Consider the following 16,610-nt stretch of genomic DNA (forward strand, 5'->3'; position numbering starts at 1 on the left):
ACTTTGCCCTTTGATTTGGATTAACATTTCAGATTTTAACTTTGCTTACTACATTTGCCAAAAATTCAAATATAACCAAACCAGAGCTATAGTGAAAAATACATTTAAGCACAGAATTGGGGTGGAAGTGTTTGTCCATGTAATCACATCAAATTTCCTCTGATGTGCACTGATGATGACAACACTTCAGCATTCACATTACTGCCCTTCCAGCTATTAAAGTGGAGTATATCTTTATATAGGTACAACATGAGCCAATTATACATGTACATTACAAAATGGCCTGAAAGAAAAGAGATCTACACAGAAGCAAAGCCACAAGGAATGCAGTCTGGCAGTTTTTAGATTTGAAGAGTTTTTGGTAGTGCGTACATCACAGTAAATATGAATTACTTACGTTCCTGGGCACAAGAGCTATTACTGTCTCAGGCTGATCAAGGCTTCTTAGCACATCAAAAGAGCAGCAGTCTGAAGCAGTACACTCACAGATCTTACTACTCAGTTACAAAATTACCTTGTACCAGTCATGCAGAAGGCTTCCTAACTGCACTCCTAGCTACACTGCTGGGGAATAAAAGGTATCTAACAGCAACCAAGAAATGAGAAAAATGCAGCACTGCAACACATGTTCATCCTGCCCGTAAGGTCACATGAAATGTGATTAGAGCCATTATCCTCCAGGACTCTGAATCTGAATATTGCCTTGAGACAAAGGCTTTCCGGCATAAGCTATGGATCAATAAAAAGGATTAAGCACCAATACTTTGGAAATACTCAAAAGTAAAATATCAGGTTTTAATCTCGGATTTCTCCAGAGCTGTGCCTGAGAAGACACTCTTACATTTCAGTCCCATCTTCCAGTCTCGGGCTCTCTGCACCTGTGCAAGGCACAAATGCCGCAGACCTCGCATGTTCAGAGGACTCAAAAGGAAGAAGGAGAAGGCATGCAACAGCTAAACCGGGCTGCAGTCTGTTGGCGAGCAGCCCGTGCCCAGCCCCACGCTCGCTCCCACGCCTTGCCCAGAACAGGGCCACCGCCACACAGGGGCCACTCACATCTTCCCCAGATGGGATGTGCAGACAACACATTGCTCCTAAGTTTTCTCACTCAAAACTGAAGCCTGTGCATAAAGAAGACAGTTGCCACGTCGGTAAAAGGTGAGGCAAGTTGTTTTCCTTGACGGAGCCCATTAATAGTAACGAGCCTCTCCTGCAGGGTCTAAATAGCTCACAGATAAATCCCGAGGCTGCTAAGCCGCCAGCCACCTCCAGTAAGTTCTCAGAGGCAGCTTTACTCCTCCAGACCGTGCTGGGTGAACATAGCCACCTCCAGTCATGTTTCTGGAGTAGATCTCATGGCTCTTATGTTTGCAGCAAATGTCTTCCCTGCAGCTGTCCAGTCACCTTTAACTGAAAGTCCAAAATGCCAGAGTCTCATCCTCAGGGAGCAACAGCATTCCCCTTGTGATTTGCATAGGAGCAAAGAACATGACCCTGAAAGTGCTCTGCCTCTCTTTTCACACATCTCACTGGAGGCTACGTGGGATAGAAATCCTTTCCACAGGAAGTCCTGGTCCAATATTTAATGCAAATAATAACAAGGCATCATTTCTGAAAGTTAACACCATGGACAACACCAGCATGAGTGACAATACGAAGAACTGTGCAGCATTTTTCTGAAAAGCCATCCAGTGAATTAATAATTTTCTATCTGAATTACTCGCAGAAACAACTGAATAAGCCAGAAAAGAAAAATTAAAATGTTCTAAGCCATTGCTTCACAGTGCGTCTTACATAAAAGTAATTTAAAAATTATTACAAAAGCAATAATACTCAATCTTATAAAGTGACACTATTTCAAATTAATCTGCTGCGTGTTAATTCCTCCACCTTTGCCAACAATGAAACAGAAAAAAAAAAGTTTCATCAAAAAATAAGTTGCAATTCAGTAAGCTTTGCCTGTTACTTCCACAAAACCAACATCCCAAAAGCAGATCTAGCCTTCATCAAAGTCTACTTCCAATAAATAACGTTTCTCCTCTTTCTCCCAAGAAAATATAAGTTGAACTCATTTTGCAGACTCACCAAAATTGTCCATATCCCAGGACGTAGCAGCATGTCCAGTTTGTTGAGTCCGCGGTTGTGGCATGGTCACAGCAATCAGCAGGAAAATGAAGGGGGGAGAAAAAAAAAAAACAACAACACATGAGATTCAATGAAAAACACACTATTGCTTAATGTTAAAAGAAAGAAAATGGACACAATAGTACTATCATTATGATAAAACAATAATATTTGACAGATCATTACTAAACTGCAAGAGGCTGGCCTCATATGGAAGATTTTGTGGGAATAAAACAAATATTTTCCTGCCCTTTTTTCCTCCCCCATCAGGCAGTAATAGGTGAACACTATCACATACAGAAAAGATGGACTATTCTCTGATACCACAGACATTTCTAAATCCTTGACCATCAGATGCAAGATCTGGTAGGGAAAGAAATCAAAAATGACACAGGCCAGTGATCGTTTGCAGAATCCTCAGTCAAGGAGGGGGGTACTGATAATTTATTCTTTACAATTAAGGGGCTTGAACCCTACCCTATAGCTAAGTATCCATGCAGTTATACACCTGCAAATCATCAAGAATAATCAAGCTGAAATGACAGCATCAGTTCTTTTCTAATAATAATAAGAAGAAATAAAAAAAAAAAGAACAAATGTTACAGTTTTCCCAGGCTCAGCGTTGATTTCCTTTGGTAACTGCTCCAAAGCATTCAACCTAGTCTTTTTTTAATTATGACTATTTCAGAGAGGGAATGCTCTGAAGACATCTGTGCAAAATTCTAATCACTGTGGACTAACCTAAACAAGTCCCATGTTCATATGTAAGAGTACTGATATGCATGTTCATCTTTGGACTAGAGAAACCGATTGCATTTTCAAGTTAAGAAAGAGCAAAAGGTCCTGGAGCACCTGATAAGGAAAGCGCTGAAGCCTGCAGCGCAGAGGAGGCAGTCAGGAAGGAGATGCTAGCCGCGTTATCCTCGCAGCTGTATCATCATCAGATTCTGGCAGTCATGCAAACAGCACGAAGGCTGACGAGATGCCAAGAAGGCAAAGGTCCTTGAAAGTCTCTCACACCAGACTGGGAAATCTTCCCATCTGGTACGCTCAGGCCATCCAAATCCTCCAAACCAACTGTCCTCAGGAATACCCCTAACCTGACAACTCAAAGACCTTCTACAGGGGCCAGGGCAGCATTTTGGTGTCCAGAAATCCCAAGACAGGCTAGGAGGGTGGCGAGCCTCCTGCATGGCCTCTGGTGTGGTTTCTTTTGGATCAGAAATCACGTGATATAAAGGAAAATGTCTCTGTTGGTATGAAAAAGAAAATATAACTGGCACAGGCAACTAATTTGCAGCCCCCCATGGATAACGGCTGATGAGTTACCTCCTCCTCTGCTTCCACGGCCCATTAATAAGACAGCAAGGAAGACTGCAGAATAAGGATGCTGACTGCTCATGTGTTTTCCACTTTGCTTGCAAGCAACTTTTTTGTTGCTGTTTCTGTAGAAGTGCTTTTACAGAGGAAGCCTTTCCAACTCCTTCATGTGAAGTATATTGGAGGGGAAAGTGAAAAGAGATTGCAAAGGATTTTCCTTCCTTTCTGATTTCATTTGTCAGTCTTTTGAACCACTGTCCTTCCCCAGAGAAGTGACCATGCACCACTACTGTCAGTGTGACTGCAGCTACAGATTGCTCTCCAGATATTACCTGCCTTTTGCTCCTGCAAGGCAAGGGATTAATGGGAGGACATTTTCACTGGAGCAGACACGGCTCCAAGATAACCCCAAGGACTGTAATGGCCACTGAGTGATCTGACTAAATGCAGGACTTCAAATTAAGGAAAGTAAACTGTGATGGTGGCATGGAACAAGATGAACATTAATGAACTTACTAGGAGACAAGAACTCAGGAGGTAACAGGAAACGAGATGTGCAGTAGATGGGAATGCAGGGTAATGTGGTGTGCAGGAAAAAAAAAAAAAGGAGGAAGGAACAAAACAAATGGGTACAGCTGACTTGAAAGCAGCTGAATGTGAGCAGGAGAGCTGCCAAACTAGTTTATGTAAGATGGGGAGGGGGCAGGAGAGAGGGAAAGCATTGCAGCATCCCCATTGACAATACTTCTTATGCATTTCTGAGTAAGAACAAAAAAGGACTGCTGAAATTTGACACAAGTTATAGTGGGGAGATTTCCATTAGCAGCTCAGGTCTGTGGAAAAATAGAGTCCTGATATGCCTTGATGGGATGGATGAATGGATGGGATGTAAGCAGCAGCATCCACTGCCCACGCTACGTCCCAGTTGCCTGAATCAGGATGAGAAGAGGTGCATTAGAGCAAGACTACAGAGCAACAGAGCCATTTTGCATTCCCCCTGCTCCTCTTCACATGCTATTTTTGCATGACACCGGTTATGAAACTGAAAATGTTGGTTCAGCTTCAGGCAGCAATTTTAGGGTCAATTGCTTCTTCACCAGACACTGAAATCACAATTTTTCAAGCATCAAATTAGCTGTGAATGTTTTAGGGGACAGTGAACTTTACTTATGCATTATTACTTCAGGTCCCTCTCCTCTGAAGCCTGTATTGTAATCCATCTTTATATGCTAGGTGCTTTTTTTTTTTTTTTCTTGAATCACACTTTAGGATGAACTCTGCAATTACACTACTTGTTTTTTGCTCTACCAGCTCATTCGTGACTGCTACACACTCTCCAGTACAATCTTTACAAGTGGAGGCATATGCTTTCAAAACCATGTGAAGCATTTTATCCATTTATCACAAAAGTACATCAATATAGGTTTTCCAGCTAAAAGCTTTTGGAAGTTTCCTCAAAACTTTTATGGTTCACCCTGGATCCATTCCTAATCCACAGGCAGGCTAAAAGATTCATTCGCTCCAGTGCTCCACAAAATAAATAAACAATAAAGCCTTAGTGAGGTCGGCTGTTCAACAAAAAACCAGGGCTATGCATCTTTCCCTAACACTGTCAGCACAACACAGAACAATTACAAGCCCTAATGTTGGAGCTGATTTCACCCTGGATCCACCTGAAGGATATGGCTCTGGAATCAAATTGATATTTGAACAGCTTCGCAGCCAGCACTCCAGAGGGCCAGGACAAATGGAAACTAATGGAAATTGGAAAGCCATTGCTGTAGATGATGTCCGGTTCAGATTTGTGACTTCATCTGCCAGTAGAACTTCTGGTACAGAATAAAAAACTTCCTGAATTAACTCCTCTACGCAAGTGTTAGTAAAGTGTGAATGTGAAAAAGTGTTCCTTAAAATGGAAGTGAACGTCCAGTATTATCCTGCAAATTCTATGCATCTTCAGCTGATCAAATTAGAAGTGCTAGTTTGTATCAAAACGAGGTGTTCATAAAATCTTATGGAAATAAGACAGTTGACATGAGAAATGAGGAAACCAGCAGTGCTGGGGAGATTTAGCATACAAGCGATAAAGCTGAGTTTGGTTTGCTCAGTCTCTGTGTCAGGTCTACAGCTTGCTACCCAAGTGTGGAGGCAGACCGTGAAAGCCTACCACATCACGAGAAGCGAGCTACACAACTGAAGCTGCCCATTACCTTCAGTGAAGTCAAGGCAGCGTTAAACATCAGTAGCATCAACATCTCCCTTCTGTCCTTGCAACATAAAACCCAAGTGCTATTTGAGTGTCACAAAACACGAGCTGTGGCAGCTCCTCAGAAGCTGAGAAACTTCAGGTCTTGGCAAGGTTTGTCAAGCTCCCCCAAGAACTTATCTATTAAAAAGCCATACACCCATACGTGCATATATATATATTTATGTATATATAAACATATATGCAAGCGTAGTATATGGATACGCACACAATATATATGTTTAGAAGTCTACAAATTATATAAAATGTGCTCATCACCCAGCAGGTGGCACTCGTACCACAAGCTCCCGAAGCAGGAGCCCTATGGAGGCTGCAAGCAGGCACTGCTCTACAGGAGGCACCATCCTCCTGAGAGGTAAAACCACCATGGGCATGAAACGGCCTGCAGACCTTTTGCAGGACCTGAAGTGTCAAGTCCAGCATCCAGGAGAAAAAAAAAAAAAAAAAAAAAACACATTAGGCTTACTGGCCAGAGATGGCCTCCACTAATTCCCTTGACAGCAGCACGACTCCCCTTCACTTCTTACGCTGAGCAGCATTTTGGGGACTGAAAGGGTTCTGTAGAAAAGCACGTGGAATACTTTTGATGTGGAAGCAATACCTTATGATGGTAAGAACAATAAAATGAAATGTAAAGCTTCCTTCAGACCTCATCACTTCTTTTCTTCATTTAACACACCCAACTAGTTTTCAATTAGTCCTACTAATAACGTGGGTTTGGGAAGATCTCATGAATGAGCAAATCAGAACTGGCAGAGGAGATGCTGCTGTTTTTCTTTGATTAAAATTGAAGTCTTGTTTTCACCCATGACTCAAGTGTCACTATCACATATACATTCTCAATATACCTCTTCTTCAGCTGAGTGGTGCTTCAACTTCAGCTGAGTGGGTTTGTTTTTTAAAAAATATTTTCCCTTCAAGTTCAACATTCCACCTATCTCCCTCCAGTCTTAAAAGAGGAAAATAAAAGAAGAAAAAAAAAAGTATGTTTAGAAGCATCAATCTGAAAACATCAGTTCTGTGTGGAGCATTTCTGTTCCCAGTAAGAGAATGCCTCATGTCAGATTGAAAGATGCCTTTCCAAGGTCATTTCATGTTCCAGTAGGCTTGTTATGAAGTTGTGGAACGGCAGATAAGGTTGCATGAGATAGTAAAGTGCCTTCCTAAGCTAGTTCTGAGCAGTAATGTGCAACCAATATTTGAGCTAGAGACTTCTATAACAATTACCTCTTAAAGCAACTTCATATGCGAAGATAAATGCTGCTGCAGGAAGGACAGGAGAGTACTGAAATACCAATAGCCTGTTTTCCTGCTCTCTCCCAATCAAAAAAAAAAAAAAAAAAAAAAAAAAAAGTAGAAGAGAGCCGTTTTCCTGACAAACTTGCACTAATGGCACATGATTATGGCACTTGGCAAGGATGGAGGGGGGTATTTTCTAGGAACATTTGGGGGTATCTCCTTGGGAAATTTGGTAAAATACCAACCTTTCGTAATAATGAGAATCTGACATTAAGAACTGTCAAATTCAGAACCTAGAGTGATATTTTCAAGTTACAAAAATAAAGATACCGTAGTAACCCCCTGTTAGATACCAGGACCAACAATTCCTAATGTTAAAAAGAAGAAAAAAAAATACATCGTTCTACATCCATACTTAATGTTTCCTTGAAAGACGTAGAGTTACAGGGTGAGAAATGATGATCCGGTATTTTTAGATTTCCTCTAATATAGCCCAAAAATGGAGGACACTACATAGCAGTAACCCCTCAGCATGCTGTTAATACTGCCTGAACCTACCCCAAACTCTGAAGCAAGGTATGCGTCTGGCAAGGCACTGAACTGTGCATTACAATTTTGGCCATCACGCCAGGGACTGTATCCTTCCCTGGAAAGAGCAGGGGAACAAGCGTACAAACTCCAGAAAGACAGACAGGGAAAGAAATCCTTTTCATAAATGGTTAGCTACGTCTTAATGAGGTTTAAAGCTCGACTGAGATTTATCAGTTAGAGATCCAAAAAAAAAAAAAAAAGAAAAAAAAAAAAAGCAAACATTTTGCATTGAAAGAGCCCAGCTAAAGTAAAGGGGAGGGAGGAATCTATGCTTTTTCAAGACTCAAACGAGCATTTTGGGGGGGTCCAACAGCCCGTCAGGAAGATTTTGAAAAAAATGGCCATCCGGTGCTGGACTGTGCACAAAATGCAGAGTTTCGGCGCTCCCGTTTCTGCATTGCACCCACAGCCCCCGCGCCTTTCCCCCCGCTGCCCGAGCATCCCCGGCGCCCCCCCGCTGCCTCCCGCGGACTCGGAGCCCGGAGCTGCCGATGCTCAGCTCCGGCTTCGCCCCGCTCCGGGGGGCTCCAGCGCTACTACTTTGAATTTTCGGGCTCCCAGCACTTTTCCACGGCACCGCTGCGACTACAGAAATGCGAAGAGGTCCAGCAGAGCTTTTTTCTTTTCAACAACCAAAAGGGTAGAGGGGAAAAAAATAAGAGGGAGGGGGGTGAAACCTCGGCAACATCCACCGTTAAACCTTTTCGGCACGGAAGACGCACTGCCCCTGCAAAAGCTTGCGCACCCTCCGCAGCCTCCCCGCCGCGCAGCGCAGCGCGCAAAACCCGCGCAGCCCTCAACTTCGCTCCGCGGGTGCCGCCGAGGGGCTGGCAGCGCCCGGGCGGATCTTCCGCGGGGGGAAAGGGAAGGGAAAGGAAGGGAAGGAAGGGAAAGGAAGGGCGGCCGAGGGACAGGCAGCCGCAGGATCGCTGCCCGCCTGCGGCACTCCCGCACCGCCGGAGAGGGGCGAGCGCTGCCCGAGGGCACCCCCGGCCGGGGGGTGCAGCAAAAAAAGCGGAGGGGGGGGGGATTAAAAATAAATTAATTAGATATATTTAAAAAAAGGGGAAAAGGGGAGAGCCGGGGGCAGCGCACGCCCCTTGGCCCTCCCCGTCGACCTCAAGCCAAGGACAGCCCGGCGGCCCCGCTGCGCATCGCGACCCGCCGTGCCGTGCCGTGCCGAGCCGTGCCGAGCCGTGACAAGGGACAGCCCGGGGGCCCCTCACCTGAGCCCTCCGCAGGAGATGCTCCGCTCCGCTCCGCTCCGCGCAGGGCCAGCCCCGGCCCGCCGAAGTTACGCGCAGCGGACGCGGAGCCGGGCTCCCACCTGCAGCGCCCGGCGCACTCCGGCTGCCGGCTCGGCACGGCACGGCACGGCACGGCACGGCCCGGCCCGGCTCGGCCCCCCCGCGGCTCCATTGGCCGGGCCACAGCCTCCGCCCCGCCTCCGCCCCGCCCCGCGGCCGCGGACACCCCCGCGGAGCTGCGCCCGGTCCGATTTTATATTTTATTTTATTTTATTTTATTATTTTTTTATTTTTATTTTATTTTATTTTATTTTATTTTATTTTATTTTATTTTATTATTTTTTATTATTTCATATATTTTTTTTCATTACTTCATATATTTTATTTTATTTTATATTTTATTCTGATTTATTATTTCGTTTTATTTTATCTATATTATTTTCTTTCTTTTCTTTCTTTTTCTTTCTGTTTTATTTATTTATTCACTTTGGTGTGGCGCGGGACGGGAAAGTGATAGAAGCCCCAGCGCCGAGCGGCTCTGCCCGCTCCGAGCTAGCTGAACGCGCTCTGTGCAACAGGCCCCCGGCCTGCCCAGGGAAGCCCCAAGCTTCCCCGCAGCAGCCCCACGACTTCCAGGAAAAACAAGCTCCTGACCTCTGCCTGGCTCCTTCTCTCAGCAGGCCGATTTCCTGCTTGCTCTCTTGCTGAAGGGATAGGTATCGCCCGCACAAGTGCTCCTAACACCCAGGGAGGTGGAGGACAGGAGGTGTGGGACAGGACTGAGGATCTGGCTGCATTGTGGGGATGTGAAATGGAAAGCCCTTTTGTCACCTGCAGGGATTGTGGATCCCCCCTTGGGCGCAGCCACCTCTGCAGAAGTGAGGCTGCAGCCCTGGGAGCCCACCCGTGCCCCCCCAGGACACCCTCAGCAGCTTTCGGAGGTGGTGAGGATTTCCAGCCCACAGCGGGAAATCCCTCGGGAGAAGACACGGAGGTGCCGAGGAGGCAGCAGAGCTGCTTGGGGTGCTGTGCCCAAGCCCTTAGCACCGCGATTACACCTGACCCTGTCCAGGGCTGTAAATCACAGCCAGGCTGCTTGATCCCTGTGGGTAGGCGGCCGGCGTTGCCGCTTTTAGAAAGCAGCAGCAGCCGCGCAACACCGCCGCTTAACGCTGAGCAAATCTCTCTGCCCACCTGGCCCCACCGCCTGAAGTTTGCCTGCGGTGCAAGCTATTGCTGAAATCCTTGTGTAGCTGTGGAGTTCAAAGGATACCCGTGGCGGAGATGTCCCCAAGAAGGGGACATGGGGTGCCAGCCGCCGGTGGCAAAGGTTGAAGTTCCCATGAGGAAATTTTGCTTCGATGTGCAAGATAATTTTCTGTGATAAGCTGTGCTTAGGTCGGCTGAGCGGGAAGAGCCTGCTATCGAATGGAGCTGTGTGGCAAGCAAATTTCCTGGTTGTCTGCATTATTTTTTTATTTTTTTTTTAATGGGGAGTCAACTCATTGACTTTTACAGCTTTGCCAGCTGATACGCAAGGTGCAAGGGGCTCAAAGAGCCAGAGGCGGGATCTGGCTGCGTAGCCTGATTGAGTTTTTCTGCTACTTTGGCAATTTGTAGAGGGCAGCGGAAGTCAGGAGTGCTGGGCAGGCCTACACTGGCTTTTGCAGGAGACTTACAGGTACATCCCATGCCATAACGGGTTTCTAACCTCTGCTTAGGCTGAAGAGACTCTGGCAAAATACAGAATGTGTAGAAAATATGCAATAAAATGAGCGTTAAGAGGAGGAAGGGGCAAACCAGTGTTCTGCCATGCACGGCTTTGGGGGATTCGGAAGCAATCGCCCAGCCCTGTTTCATTGGACAAAATGACTGAAGCATGTTGTGTTTCTCTTCGGTCCCTGTTGGGGAGGCATTAATTAAACAAAGGAACTAATGGCAAGTTCCTAAAATATCCATCGGAATGATCAGGATGTCTGCTGAGAGAAATCTGACTTTTGGGGCTTCAAGTTGTGCCAAGTCATTGTGTTCGTCAGGAAATGAGGGTGTTCTAGGGCAGGTGAAAGATAAATAAATCACACTCACCCTCTTCCAGTACTTCATGCTTGTATTTCCAAAGCAACTTTCCAGTGTCTTGCATACGTTCGTTAGGTATTTACTTAATAGAGTGTAACAGCTTTGAGGCTTTTTTTTTTTCCTTTCTTCCATTGTGGTTAATGCTTTTAGCACATTGTATGGGAGTCTCTCCATACTAAAATTACTGTCCTAAGCACCCCTCTTTGAAATTACTGCACTAAGGATCCCCAGTGGAGGCTGCATTAGAGGGATGTTAATCTGATTTACGCTAACCTGGCATGACAGCTTGTGGTAATAGGTGATATAAAGTTGAAACCTTGTGACGGGGAGGACATTCGTTCCTGCCCACGACATGAACACGGGAGCCTCATGGGGCCAGCTCTGGAGAGCGCTGAGCGTGTGAGCGCGGGGTGATGAACGAGGGGAAGTATTTACTGCATAACTCTGCAGAGTCATTTACACCAGAGAGCATCATTATTTCCACACGTATCAGTACTTCCTAGCACGGGCTGGCCTCATATATCCCAACTTTTATGGGTTCTCTGTATTATTTGTGTGGCAGTAGCATTTTTTTACTTTAAATGAAGCCAATTAATAACGTTTCATCTGCCACTGCTTATTAATGCACTGCTGGGGAGACCGAGTCACGGGAGAGGAGTGCCTGGCAGTAGAAGCATCCCCATCCCTCCTTGGGCCGCATGCTCTGAGGACGAGCCCAGAGGCTCAGATTTACAGTTGAATGTGAGTTCCCAACAAAAGGAGCAATAAATACGCCATGCAGATGTTTTCTCTGCCCAAAGATGTTTCCAAGTTGTCTCGGCACAATGGCTGGCAGCACCGGCTCCTGGCACCGTCCGCCCTGCCGTGTGTCCCGCAGACCTTCCGCTGCGGCACCACCCCTCGCTCCCCTGCTAACCCGTTCCTGAAAAGTTTTCCAATCTGATAGCCCACATGCTTACAGATAAATCAAACAGAGCTTGTTTCCAGTAAATGAAACTATACGCCACCAAAACGGCTTTGCTCATAGCTCATCATTTTGAATCGATGTGTTTTTTTTTTTTTCTTTTTTTTTTTTTTACAGGGACCAGAGCAGTGTTTGTTATAATTTCCCAGTCACTGGGGATGGCTTTGGAATCAGAGCCCATTATTATCTGAGATTAGAGCTATGCACAGTCTTATTTTTGTACTGTCATCAGCACACGTGATGTTTAAGAAAAGACAAAAAGATGGAAAAAAAGATAGTGTCCCTTCCCCAGCAAATACATGGTTTCTGGACTGAAACTGATTTATTGAAATCAATGAGCACTTTATCATTGATTTCTTTGTGCGGTGAGGCCTCGTGCAATGTTTTAAAGCTTGACAGCTTTCTCTTGTAAAGCTGAAATGAGACTAACCTAAAGTATTAACACTGAGTAGTTTGATATACTTCTCTACGCAGACTTCTGAAACACTGCAGAACTACTGTTATTTAAAAGCAGGCTTATCACATTAACTGAACATGCACAGGCTGCTTAAAACAATACAAAATGCATGCAAATTCAATTTAGCATTGGCAATGGATTTGGCCAGGTGATCCAATTGGTCATTTATAACTAGCTGTGACTGTAATTATATGTTCATGTCATTCCATCCAATATTTCAAATTCATCCTACATCCCTTTTTTGTTCAGTGGCAGGAATTTACTTTAGCATCATTCTTTCACCATGTCACACGAACAATTTTTCACCTTTGATAAGAAAATGTCATTTTTTTGTTAAAAAATGCTATGCCACCTAAGATTTCCTTATTTCTTGACTCTCCTCAGTGAATAATTTCAATGAATTTCAGAATAATTGCAGTCTGTAGTGTGTATCTATCAAATAGTACAGAAAAGACTTTAAATAAATATCTCAGAACTAGGATCTCATCTTATGAAATGCTGATTTTGTAGCCACCATAGCTTGGCCCCCAAAGGAGAATTGCAAGAAATATATTATCTGATGTTTTGTGTAGCAAGAAATATATTATTAGATGTTTTGAGTGGACTGATGGCCTTCTACAATGAGGTGACTAGCTTGATGGATGAGGGGAGAGTGGTGTATGTTATTTACTTTGACTTTAGTAAGGCTTTTTTGTGCTGTTTCCCATATCATCCTCATAGACAAGGGGATGAAATATGGGTTAGATAAGCGGACAGTGGGGTGGGCTGAAAACTGTCTGAACAACCATGCTCAGAAAGTTAAGATCAGTGTCACAGGGTCCAGCTGGAGGCAAGTCAGTAGTGGGGTACCCCCAGGCTCAGTGCTGGGATCAGTAATGCTCAAAATCTTCATTAATTACCTGGATGACGGGGCAGAAGCAGAGTGCGCCCACAACACGTTTGCAGATAACTCAAAACTGGAAAGAGTGACTGATACACAAGAGGGTCATGTTACCATCCACAGGGGCCTTGACAGGCTGGAGAAATGGGCAGAGAAGGCTTCATCTCCTCGTGAAGTTCAACGTGGAGAAACACAAAGCCCTGCACCTGGGGAGGAACAACCCTGTGCACTAATACGGGATGGTGGCTCATCAATTGGAAATCACCTCTGCAAAGAACGACATGGAGGTCCTGGTGGACAACAAGCTGACCTTCAGCCAGCAATGTGCCCTCTTGGCAAAGAAGGCCAGTAGTATCCTGGACTGCATTAAGAGGATTACAGCAAGCTGAGGGAGGTGACCCTTCCCTCCACTCTGTTCTGGCGAGGCCTTACCTGGAGTGCTGGGCCCACTTCTGGGCTCCCCAGCACAAGAGAGACCTGGACACAATGGAAAGAGTCCCTGGAAGGGCCCTGAAGATCATTAATGTGAGCTTCTGAGGTATAAAGAGAGGCTGAGAGAGCTGGGACTGTTCAGCCTGGAAAAGAGGAGGGTCAAGTGGATCTTATCAGTGTGTATAAATACCTGAAGGGAGCTCATGAAGATGAAAGACTCAGGCTCCTTTCAGTAGTGCCCAGTGCCAGGACAAGAGGCAGTGGACACAAATTAAAATATATGAAATTCCATGTGAACACACATACACACACAAACACACACACACACACACACACACACACACAAAATCACTGTTGCCCAGAGAGGCTGTGGAGTTTCCTCCTTGGATATCTTCAAAAGCCACCTGGACATGGTCCTGGGCACCCTGCTCTGGATGGCCCTGCTGGAGAAGGGAGTTGGACCAGCTGACCTCCAGAGGTCCTTCCCCACCTCATTCTGGGATTCTGTGCCTAACTCAGATGCCCCAGGGAGCAGCAGTCTTCCCCCTTCTCAAGGAGAAACAAGGAAAATACTCCACTGAAATTCTGTTTTCTGACTTTGATGGAAGAAAATATGTTACAAATCATTAACAACATACCAGCATATTAAAACCATACTATGCTTGTAAAATAAAGAACGTTTTGTCAGCCGTGGCCATCAAATTTATGTCTGTGTTAATCTGAAAAATTAAATAAACCCACATGGATCTCCCAATTAGTGACGCAAAGTAGGTATATTGTTTAGTTTAAAATAAAAGTACTTCTGTTCAAATTTGTGGATGGAACACATACTCTACCATTAAAACAAATCAGACAATTTCAAATCAGAAAGCTACATCAAGGTGAAGGAGATGGCAGTAGCACAGATTGGCCATTCAGCCCCATAATGGCTCATCAGTCCCAAACAAAAGTGCAGTAAAACCAGAGAAACATCTGTCCTTGGTCTAGTTGACCTGAATATGCAAGAGGCCTCTGCTGTAGCTTGTCCTGTTGGACAATACTGGTTGCTGTCTGCAAGTGTGAAGTCTGGACAATCACAGACCACACTGAAGTGGAAGAGCATGCTGATCATCTGTCTTTCAAACTAAATGAAAGAGAAATTAAAGATGCATTTGTTTAGTGGTAACTGAAACAATATGAGTCACCGCCCAAGGTACAACACAATATATGTAGGCTGGATTGGAAGCTCAGCTATGAGGCTAGAGGGGTTTCACTGGAAATTGGTTGCAAAAACAGGAAATAGAGCACTGATTTGGTTGAAGGTCTGCATTAGATTGTGGGTGGAAAGAAGCACCAACTGAGCAGGCAGTCAGACAGTATAAGTGTGTGTGTGGCCCCAGAAAGGTGGCCAAGAATAAATGTCCCTTTTCCTTCCAACTCTGAAAAGCCAGGGAAAGATCTCACAAACAAAAAGAGAGCTTCTAAATGTATGGTCCTCCTGTGTTTTGAGGGGAACAATATTTATAGTTTAACAAACAGATTTTATCTGACTTGTAAGAACAATTTCTACTTGGAGCAGCCCTAAAACTGTGAACTTTGGCTTCCTGCAAGGAGCTGCCTCATCCAACTGCAGCATCATTCTACCTACAGCTCTTTTGTCCATAAAGCAGTGTGGAGTCCCATCCTGCAATCAGTTACTCTCCTATTAAAACTCTTCTCGCAAAACAGTATGAACAAGATGTGTATTACAGCCTTGGAGCCATCTAGCTTCTCTCACAAAGTTATGAAACCTTTCTTCCTTTAGGGATAAACAGTAAAGTAACATTGAATTTGTATGAATAACTCTTTCAGCTGCTTAAATACTTCCAGCCTGATGAATTCTTTAAGCTGCTCTGATTTCTCTGAATGTATTAATCTTCCACACCTGTAATTTCAGTGCAAACAGTATATCATGCCATGCTACTATTGTTTCTCATTTCCTGCTATGTTTTTTGAAGACTCCTGATGTGATAGCTCTTTCATGGTAAAAGGACAGTAAAATGGTCTTTCAAAATGGTACGTCCTTTACACTGTTCTCCAAGTGAGATTTTATGTCTGGACACTTTGTAATGTGAAAAAAAAAATAAAAATAAAATGACAAGAAAGCCTTCTTACCTGACTTAACTGTTCAGTCTACTCATGGTTCTTGTTGAACTGAGAATTTGTAGCAGTGAATAATCTTGCACGGACTGCTGCTCTTTTCTTGCCAACTCTTCATCTTTAAACGTGATGCCATTTGTGTACAGAGCTATCCAGATGTGTGTCACAGCTTGATTTCCTGGGGCCGTCTGTAGAAATGCTTCAAGAAAAGCTTCAGTGAGTTCTACGTCCATGACATGATAAATCCCTTCTGGATGCTAAGTTGTCCGTAACAGCAAAGCTAGCTATTAAATGTCCCTTTTCAGACTGATGAAAAGCTAATGTCTCTTATGAACATGTTCACGAAGCCCACAGAAAATGCTATTTGTCATGTTTAACTGAACATTTTTTAATTTGATCATGTAAATTGTGATTCTGTCGTCTGAGCCATTTGTTGGTAATCTGTGCTTTTCCACTGCTACAACAAAAATAGCTCCAACTTGAAGGTGAAAATCCTAGCGCGCATTTCTGTGCCAACACTCGTAGAAGAAGTCTAGCAGTGCAGGGGAACTGCAATGTACTCTGTAATCTTCTGAACGAACAGGTGCCTCACAGTTAAACACAGATGAATATTTATTGAGAATATTTATTTGTTGTACTCCCAATCACTAACCCGTTGCAATGCTACAGACTCAGATATCCGAAGTATGGCATTGCAGCTCTCCCATTTCTGTCTTCTCAAGCACCCAATGTGAAGAAGCAATGGGGAAGCTTGCAGCAAGAGTCGAGGTGGGAGGCATGCCTAGACCGCTGGGGTGGGAGGTAAGCCTTGATAGGTAGGGAGAGGGGAGAAGGATTCGCATAGGCCTAAATTTGGGATGAGACTCCAGATTGCAATATTATAAATATTTGCAAGT

General features: G+C 44.6%; 1 protein-coding gene across 8 annotated transcripts in view; it reads right to left on the bottom strand.

Annotated features, from left to right (window-relative positions):
• The window catches only part of EPB41L3 (erythrocyte membrane protein band 4.1 like 3), a 139,124-nt gene extending 130,207 nt beyond the window's left edge, over nucleotides 1-8,917 (bottom strand). For 5 of the 8 annotated variants that reach the window (XM_083824012.1, XM_083824011.1, XM_083823993.1 and 2 more), the window contains exon 1: nucleotides 8,767-8,909. The gene's annotated coding sequence lies outside the window, so the exon portion shown is untranslated. Of the gene's footprint in view, nucleotides 1-8,766 lie in introns of all 8 variants that reach the window. The other 3 variants (XM_083824014.1, XM_083823997.1, XM_083824019.1) reach the window with 1 other exon arrangement.
• Nucleotides 8,918-16,610: the final 7,693 nt, after the last annotated feature.

The sequence above is a fragment of the Anser anser genome (assembly GCF_964211835.1).
Source record: "Anser anser genome assembly, chromosome: 2".
Taxonomy (NCBI): Eukaryota; Metazoa; Chordata; class Aves; order Anseriformes; family Anatidae; genus Anser; species Anser anser.